The sequence below is a fragment of the Eptatretus burgeri genome, chromosome 3 (assembly GCF_056783735.1).
Source record: "Eptatretus burgeri isolate ZD-2024b chromosome 3, Ebu_testis_v1, whole genome shotgun sequence".
NCBI classification, from domain to species: domain Eukaryota; kingdom Metazoa; phylum Chordata; class Myxini; order Myxiniformes; family Myxinidae; genus Eptatretus; species Eptatretus burgeri.
In genome coordinates, this window is record NC_140963.1 from 58,837,569 (window position 1) to 58,847,568 (window position 10,000).

General features: G+C 46.2%; 1 protein-coding gene across 6 annotated transcripts in view; it reads left to right on the forward strand.

Annotated features, from left to right (window-relative positions):
• LOC147029991 (arf-GAP with GTPase, ANK repeat and PH domain-containing protein 1-like) overlaps window positions 1–10,000 on the forward strand; it is a 459,947-nt gene that overhangs the window by 69,433 nt on the left and 380,514 nt on the right. The gene's annotated exons all lie outside the window — the stretch shown is intronic.

Genomic DNA, 10,000 nt, shown 5'->3' on the forward strand with positions numbered 1-10,000 from the left:
CCCTTTCAGCGCACAAAATTTTGAAGGTCAAGGTCAAAGGTCAAGGTCACTTTGACGCAAATCAGGGGAGTCGACGAAACCCTTATTTTTTGAGTAATTTTGATCGGATCGTCTTCAAACTTCATGGGAATATAGTTCATGGTCTGGCGCTCAGCTGATTAATTTTTGGTGGCGATTGGCCTTGACCTTCATGGTTATCGCCTAAGGTCAAACATATTTGACCCCAAGGTCAAATTTTCAAGTTTTAGGAACCATATCGTGTAGTACCTCAAATTGAACACCTCGATGAGTGCTTTCTAGACATGTCAAGCTTGAGACATTATGACGTCATTTGGTGATTTTCATGGTTATTGCAATTTCATGGTTAATTCAATATGCAAAAGCATATTTTTCATGGTTACTCTGTAGAACGATTCTCATCGGAATCTCTCGTAGGCAGATATTCCTCAAGGAGTCGCTCCTGGTGGATAGCAGCTCTGTTCACCTCAGTGTGACCTTAAAGAAGTCACACGTGGTCACCTTTTGGCAAGATACGGGTCACCTGCGGGTGACATTGGTTTATCTTTCCTTTTCTACGCTCGCCTCTCAAAGCCGACTGCCATTTCTCTCACGGCAGAATCACCTCTGTCCTCTCAGTTTCTTCCTCCACAGAATAACCTTTTTCTTTCCTTCTCGCCTCGAAACCCGAGCACGCCTCGAAACCGACTGTTTCCCCAAACTGAACCTTTTCATGAGGTCTTTGTTTGCTCACTGCGAGCCACTGGCTCCTCACCCTTGACGAAGCCGACAAGCTCCTCCCCTTAGCTCCACCTCCCTCTCCAGGCCACTCCCCCTCAGCCGACTGGGCGGGGCCTATCTTCCAGAGAGGGGAGGAAGAAGAGGGAGCCCTCGGCACACCACCACTGTACGAACAATAAAACATGCATCCTACACCTCTTGACACACATGTAACGTCCATTTTACTGAACAACCTAGCTAAACATGCATTTCATGGGCGATCTGCGCTAATCCTATATTTAATAGCCTGCGAAGGGCCATTTCCTTAACAATATATATGTATATGTATATATATATATATATATATATATATATATATATATATATATATATATATATATATATATGTATATATATATATATATATATATATATATATATATATATATATATATATATATATATATATATATATATATATATATATATATATATATATATATATATATATATATATATATATATATATATATATATATAGATATATTGTTGCGAATTCGCGTGCGGACGGCCACGTAACTCGGATCGCGGCACGTCGCCCACCGGACGGACAATTCAGTCATGACCCTCTCGGAACAACGCCGGGAGCTAGTCACGGGTGGGGGTTTGACCCCACCCGCGCAGGATAGGGTTGCTCGCCAAATTCGATCTACCTAAGTACCTGCGCGGATGGTCGACCGGGCGATCGTACCACGCCACAGGCCGACTCCGGACACGAACCGCTTAAGCGATCCATTCCATGCTACAGTGATAACCGAGCGGTGTTATCGTCGGCCTCGACGGTTCCGATTAATTACCGGGCGTATTAAGCCCACTATGAACCCTTTACGTGAAGCAGGATGGAAGGTCAATAAAGAAAAGACGAAGCGAAACGGGAAAACAGTTCACACAAAGCACATTTATTTCCCGGCACACGGAAAGCACATATATACAGCCATACAGTCAAAATGCACATATAGCAACCCAAACAATAAAAGCAACGACGACGCAGAGTTACTACCGACTGCGCGCGCACACACGGCAACACTTATACAGTTCTACTTTGCAGACGGCGCCAACACACATTTACTCAAAAGCAAAGGAAAGAAGCCACCCTCATAGACAAGGGGGCAGACAGGCCTGGAGGCCAATTGTACGCGTGACCTGGAGGAGCGGCCAGGTCCGCGAGACCGGGGGGGGGGGGTCCTACCCGCATCCTCCCGACGCGTTGGCGGGCGAGCCGCAGATGTGGCCGCGTGGCTGTGCCCCGACTCCGTGCTCCTTGGTGGGTTTCATTGGCACGACATTTGGAGTGGGGTGGGAACGGGGCCCCCTTGTTGCACTATCTCAGCGCGGGGGAAAGGGGGGAATTGTTAATGCCCTGGGGGAGGGAGATGGCTGGCTGGCTTGGGTCCTGCGACGAGCGATCTCACACCGCGACCTCGTCGCCGACCGCCGTCCTTCTCGCCTCGGACCCGAGCTCCTTGGCCTCTTCACACAACTCTTCTCAGCCAACTCCAGAACCCAACTCGATGACACACCGATCACTTCGCCACCCGACTCGACTCTTCCTGCCACACCGATCACTTCTGACTCTCCACCCGACTCGACTCTCTACCACACCGATGACTCTACTCACTCTCCCCTGATTCGCCTTGCGCTCGCCATTTTATAGGCCGGCAGGAGAAAACAATATACAAATATCCGGATCAGGATGACCTCGGGGGCGGAGCCACGCTCGCCAATTGGTCGGAGGAAAGGGGGCGTGAATCTCCCCTGATCCTAGAATTTGCATATATTGATTTCACACAGACGCGCCTGGAGGTGGGGCCAAGCCGCTCCGCGCTTGCTAATTGGATGGAGGGAAGTGGGCATGCAGCGTTTGTGATCCGAATTTTCCTCGGAAAGGCCGCTATTTGCGCTCGCGGCTCGGTGTGTATCGCTGAACGGGCCCAAGACAGCCCGACGCTCAGTGTTCACAGGTGGTGCGGGAATGGCCGTAGAAGGAGAGAGGTGAAGGTGGTGGAGGGTTTTCGGTGGTGGTTTGATGGTTATTGTGCCGTTTGGGAATGGCGGTGATGCGATGATGTGGGATTGAGTTGTGAAGGTAAAGGTCGTGGCTGTTGGCATTGTTGTTGTTGTCCGAGGGTTGGAGCGTGGTTGCAGTTGGTGACTATGGCTGGCGTGGTTGTTGTGTGATGGCGGTTGAGACGTGGTTGGTTCAAAATAAAGATAGAACAGAAAAAATGGCTATCTCAAAGCGTCGCTGCCTGGATGAATCACATAAATTCCCTCTATACAACGGGTTTGGGGCTAACTACACATGTACTTAGAGATATCTCACCTACGGGCCCTTCATTGTGTAATGCGAATTTCCACAGCCGTAACAATATATATATATATATATATATATATATATATATATATATATATATATATTATATATATATATATATATTGTTACGGTTGTGGTAATTCACAGAACACCTTTCAGGTTCCCCGAAGATCAGTTATGTCGATAAGTGTGTGTCCAGATCGATTTCCCCACCGATGTCTAACATGAATTATTCGTGAGCCAGGCCGTGCATCTTTGAAGCAGTGTTATTCTGTCCTATCGTTATTTTAAACATCTACTCACCACCTTAACCAACAACTGCCAACATCTCCTCACTACTGTCTCCACAACTGCCAACACCACTCACCACCTTAAACAACAACCGCTAATATCTCCTCACCACCTTCGCCACAACGAACAACATCTCCTCACCTTCATCTCCACAAACGCCACCGTCTTTTCCCCAACAAACAACGTCTCCTCACCTTTATCTCCACAAACGCCGCCATCTTTTCGCCAGCAACGACATCCATAGACGAACGACATCGCCGCCGACAGACGTGGGGACTCCCTCGTTGGGGCGAGGGCCGGTTCTTTCACCACATCCGCTTTGTCCGCGTTTGACGACAAGATCGGATCAGAATGACAAAAGTGGCGGAGCCAGCGGGGGGTGAAGGGTCAGAGGTGAAAGACCAAACACCCCCCCCCAACCCAATAAAAGGCGGGGCTGAGGCCCCGGGAGTTGAGTTCGTCTGGAGTCTGGGTTCGTGGTCCAGTCTGGGTTTGTGGTTGAGTTCATTCGGAGTGGAAGTTGGGGTTGAGGTCGGAGTGGAGCCTGGAGTCCAGCCAAGCCTGCAGTGCCGTGCGGAATTGTGGGTCAGTGGAGGCAGCCGGAGAGAAGTCGCCAGCCAGCGGCATTACGGTCCGAACGATGCTGAGGAGTGAGCGGGCTCTTAAGAGAGCATCAACTCTAAAAAAGCAAGGCCCGTTCGCTCCTCTGAGGCGGCGTCGGCTAGGCCCGATCGACCAAGCCGCACGGCTGGGCCTCGACCAACCGAGATGCTGCCACGCCAGCTGCCGTGTTGACGACGAGACATCGAGGGTCGCCCAGCGGGTCACCACGAGGGTGGCAGGTAACCAGCACGGTCTCGCGGAGCTCCTTCGGTCTCCACAGCTCCGCGGAGCATTAAAGGCCTACGGGCCCTGTTCTCCCTGTTCTTTTCTTTCTGGGTTTTTGCATGGAAATGTTTGGCGCCTTGTCCGCTGTTAAGTAACAGTAGAACTGTTAAGTGCCTGTACAGTACGTAGTAAATAGACAACGGCTGTAGGTCTTTTTGCTCGTGTCTTGTTCCTTACCTCCATTGATTCATTGACTGCATGCATGTGAAATAAATGTCATTGTCTGATTATACACCTGCTCGTTGCATCCCTTCCTCCAGTGAGCTGCTGTAATTGCGTTCAGAATAATAGCTGGTTTTTAATAGCCGATAAGATAATCGAGTCCGACGGGGCTTGGCGATAATAAACCGCTCGGCAATCGCAAACGGCGCGAACTGCTTAAAGCGGCTCGTGTCCGTACGGGTCCCATTGAGGTGTAAATCCCCGGAATTTCTGTCTGCGCGAATACTTTGATAAATCGACAATTCGGCGATCAACCCTGTCGCGCGTGGACAGAAGAGTTGGCTGATTTACGGTGTGGTTAAAAACACACCCGTAGCTGGAATTTAGGCGTAGATCCGAAAGCTGCGACTAGGATTGCCACGGTCGGTCGGCGTGCCGCCACAATTAGCTAAAAGCGGTCGCCCGCACGCTGGAGTGGTGAGAATCCACAACAATATATATATATATATATATATATATATATATATATATATATATATATATATATATATATATATATATATATAGATATATAGATATATATAGATATATAGATATATTGTTACTGATTCGTGCCCGCCGGCGTGCTGACGGCCACGTAACTCGAATCGCGGCACGTCGCCCACCGGACGGACAATCCAGTCGTGACCCTCTCGGACTAACGCCGGGAACCAGTCACGGGTGGACCTTTCGGTCTCACCGCGATCGAGCCAATCGGCCCCCGCGTGGGATAGGGTTGCTCGCCAAATTCGACCTACCTAAGTACCCACACGGAGGGTAGACCGGGCGATCGCACCTCGCCGCAGGTCGACTTCGGACACGGGCCACTTAAGCGACCCGTTCCGTACTATCGGGATAACTGAGCGGTGTTATCGTCGGCCTCGATGGTTCAATTAATTATCGGGCGTATTCAGCCCACTACCAACCCTTTACGTGAAGTAAGATGAGGATTCAATGAAAGAAATGACGAAGCGAAGCGGGAAACAGTTCAACACAAAGCACATTTATTCGCGATGAACGGAAAGCACACATATACAATTCCACCAAAAGCACATAGAAGGAAAAGAAACACAATGCAATTTTACACAAAAAGCAAATGTAAAAGCGAAGACACAATGCAGAGCTAATACCGACTACCGAGCACACGGCAACACTTATACAATTGTACTTCACAGACGGCGCCGACAACACATACCCAAAACCAAGGAAAAGAACACCCTCAAGGATGAGGCGGGCCTGAGGCCTAGACCGGGTCGGGCCTACCCGTCTGATGATGAGGCGCAAAGTGGCGGTGGCGCCCCAACTCCGCGGGCCTCGCGGACAGTGTCTGGTAGGGGGTGGGAAAAGGGGCCCCCTTGGTCGCACTATCTCAGCGCTGGGGGAAACAGGAGGGGGGTTGCTGATGCTCGGGGAAAGGAGGATTTTTACTCTGTCTCGAGTCCCGCGACGAGCGTCTCCACCTCGACCAGGTCGCGCCGTCGGCCTCCCTGGTGTGCAGCTCCCGGCACGACGCGAGCACCCCCTCGTCTGCCTTCGCCGCCTCTCCACAGCTCCGTCCTCTTCGCTCCGACTCCAATGCACACGACGACCAACAACCAACGACCAACTCTCTGACGAACGCAGCCGCTTATATAAGCCCCGTGGCTTCGCCTTTGACCCCCTGCCTTCGACCTTTCACCTCGCTCCCCATTGGCCCGAGAAAAAGTGGGCGTGAATGCATTTTGATCCATAAATTTGCATATAGCGACCGCCCTCCAACGCCCTGGAGGCGGGGACAAATCGCCCCTCGCTCACCGATTGGACGGCACAAAAGTGGGCGTGTGTCGTTTTTGATCCGTTTTTGGAGCGGAAAATCCGTGGTTTTGTACACGCTGTTCGGCGCGCGCCCTGCACGAGTCCAATACCGGTACCCACAAGCGGCGCAAGAACGGTGGCGATGCGACGGTTGCGAGGTGTGACGGGAAAGGTCGTGGCTGTTGTGGTGAAGCGGCGTTGTGGTGGGTGGTTGATGTTGTGACGACTGTTGAGACGCGGTTGGCGGTGGTAACAATGGCGGTTGGTCCAAAATAAAGATAGTAAAAGAAAAACGGCTATCCTGACGAGTCGCAGCACGCATGAATGACATTTATTCCCTCTAGACAACGGGTTTGGGCCTAACTACACATATACTTACCGAGATATCTCACCTAAGGGACCTGAATGGTGGTTTGCGAATTTGGTAACCACAACAATATATATATATATATATATATATATATATATATATATATATATATATATATATATATATATATATATATATATATATATATATATATATATATATATATATATATTTATTTATACAGCTCTGGAAAAAATTAAGTGACCACTGCAAAATTATCAGTTTTTCTGGTTTTATTATCTATGTTTGAGTAAAATGAACATTCTTGTTTTATTCTATAAACTACTGACAACATTTCTCCCAAATTCCGAATAAATATATTCTCATTTAGAGCATTTATTTGCAGAAAATGACAACTGGTCAAAATAACAACAAAGATTCAGTGTTTTCAGACCTCAAATAATACAAGCAAAACAAATTCATATACATTTTTAAACAACACAATACTAATGTTTTAACTTAGGAAGAGTTCAGAAATCAATATTTTGTGGAATAACCCTGATTTTTCAATCACAGCTTTCATGCGTCTTGACATGCTCTCCACCAGTCTTTCACATTGCTGTTGGGTGACTTTATGCCACTCCTGGCGCAAAAATTCAAGCAGCTCAGCTTTGTTTGATGGCTTGTGACCATCCATCTTCCTCTTGATCACATTCCAGAGGTTTTCAATGGGGTTCAGGTCTGGAGATTGGGCTGGCCATGACAGGGTCTTGATCTGATGGTCTTCCATCCACACCTTGATTGACCTGGCTGTGTGGCATGGATCATTGTCCTGCTGGAAAATCCAATCCTCAGATTTGGGGAACATTGTCAGAGCAGAAGGAAGCAAGTGTTCTTCCAGGCCAGCCTTGTACGTGGCTTGATTCATGAGTCCTTCACAAAGACAAATCTGCCTGATTCCAACCTTGCTGAAGCACACCCAGATCATCACCGATCCTCCACCAAATTTCACAGTGGGTGCGAGACACTGTGGCTTGTAGGCCTCTCCCGGTCTCAGTCTAACCATTAGATGACCAGGTGTTGGGCAAAGCTGAAAATTGGACTCATCAGAGAAGATGACCTTACTCCAGTCCTCTACGGTCCAATCCTTATGGTCTTTTGCAAACCTCAGCCTGGCTCTTCTTTGCTTCTCATTGATGAAGGGCTTTTTTTCGAGCTTTGCACGACTTCAGCCCTGTCCCTAGGAGTCTGTTTCGAACCGTCCTCGCCGTGCACGTCACCCCAGCTGCCATTGGACATTCTTTTTGTCGGTCACTTGATGTCATCCTATGGTTGAGTGACATTCGAATGAGTTGGCGGTCATCCCGGTCAATGGAAAGTCGTTTTCGCCCTCTGCCAGTCTGTAGCTTTGTTGTCCCCAATGTCTGCTGCTTGACCTTGTTCTTATGAACCGCCATCTCTGAAATTTTAAAGATGGAAGCAATGTGATGCTCACTGTGTCCCTCTGCCAGTAAAGCCAGAATTGAACCCTTCTTTTCCTCACTCAAAACTTTTCTTTTCAACTCTTTTGGCATGGTCAATAGTTATTTTTTTGATTCCAATTACAGGTACTTTTGAGGTTCTACTAGCACTGTTTTTGCCATCCAGCTGGTCCTATTGCAAGAGGATAGTGATGACCACAGCGGTGGGTTTTTATACTTTTCCTTGTTAAATAAGATTTGGTTCGGGTGATGACCTAATCAGTGATCACCTAATCATTCCACTTCACCAAGTAGAATGAGGTGTGCCTGTGATGGAATTCAACAGACACTGGAATGGAATGGCTGCCATACATGTGGAGATGCTGATTTAAAATTTTTTTTGGAGTGGTCTCTTATTTTTTTCCAGAGCTGTATGTATATATGTCTATCATATATATATATATATATATATATATATATATATATATATATATATATATATATATATATATATATATATATATATATATATATATATTATGGTGCTTCATAATCGGGCGTAAAAAAACAAAAGTATCAATATTCATGATCCCTGGGTGTGCCTTTGTTCCATTTGACAGTAGAAACATACACACCAAATATGAAGCAGATCGGAGGATGTTTTGGGGTTCCTCAAGTTGGCACAATATTGTTGAAATTTGCCAAACTGTAACATGAAAACTTGCCGTCGAATATGCACAACACAGTACACTTCACAATTAATATGGTTGTTTGATATTTTCATTGGAATTTACATACCTTCCTTTTTCAGATTGTGTCATGGCAACTGCAAGCACTACAAGGAGTTCTTTGTCAGTATGGTTGGTTGGCAAACCTACAGCAGATATTCACTGTGCTGGCTTGCCAACTAACGGAGCAGTTATATGCAATTTCTTATACCACCACACGGAGCATGGAAGTACTATTAAGGAAAGTGCAAAGCGGACCATTGAGACTGTTTCGGCACTTTGGGAAAAGGCCGGGATTCCCATCCAGCCATTGGACAAATGTCAGGAAAGGGTGATGAAGCTTTACCATCGATATCAAGAGCTGAAAAAGAATCGTCAAAAACCATAACAGTCATATAGGATGAAAGAAGAGTTTTTCCAAGGAGACCTCGATGAGCTTTTTGAGATTGCAGTGCAAAATGCCCTCTCCATAATGGACATAATTGTGCCAACTTGAGGAACCCCTAAATATGGAATTTTGTTCATTTTTGACCTATAAGTTCTTATGGGGTATTGGAACAAAGGCAAAATCAGGGAGCAGCAAAAATCAAACTTTCATTTTTTTTGGAACACCCTAATATATATATAATATATCAATACTTCTTCTTCTTCTTCTTCTTTTGGCTGCTCCCGTTAGGGGTCGCCACAGTGGATCATCCGTATGATCCGCATACTGATTTGCCACATGTTTTACACCGGATGCCCTTCCTGACGCAACCCTGGTCGCCTCTTACGACACAGGGATATGGTACACCTATTTTAACCGGCGTATACACCGGCCCAGTACACTGGCACTCATTTCGCCGACCTCGGAAGGATGACAGGCTGAGTCAACTCCCTGGTGTATTAATTCAGTGGCCCAACGGGGCTTGAACTCAGGACCTTTTGATCCCAAGCCGCTGCCCAAACCACTGCGCCAACACCAGGATATATATATATATATATATATATATATATATATATATATATATATATATATATATATATATATATATATATATATATATATATATATATATATATATATATATATATATATATATATATATATATATATATATATATATATATATATATATATATATATACATATATATATATACACATATATATCTATATATCTATATATATATACATACATATATATATATATAATTCCAGCAATCTGTGTGTGTGTGTGTGTGCGTGTGTGACCGCT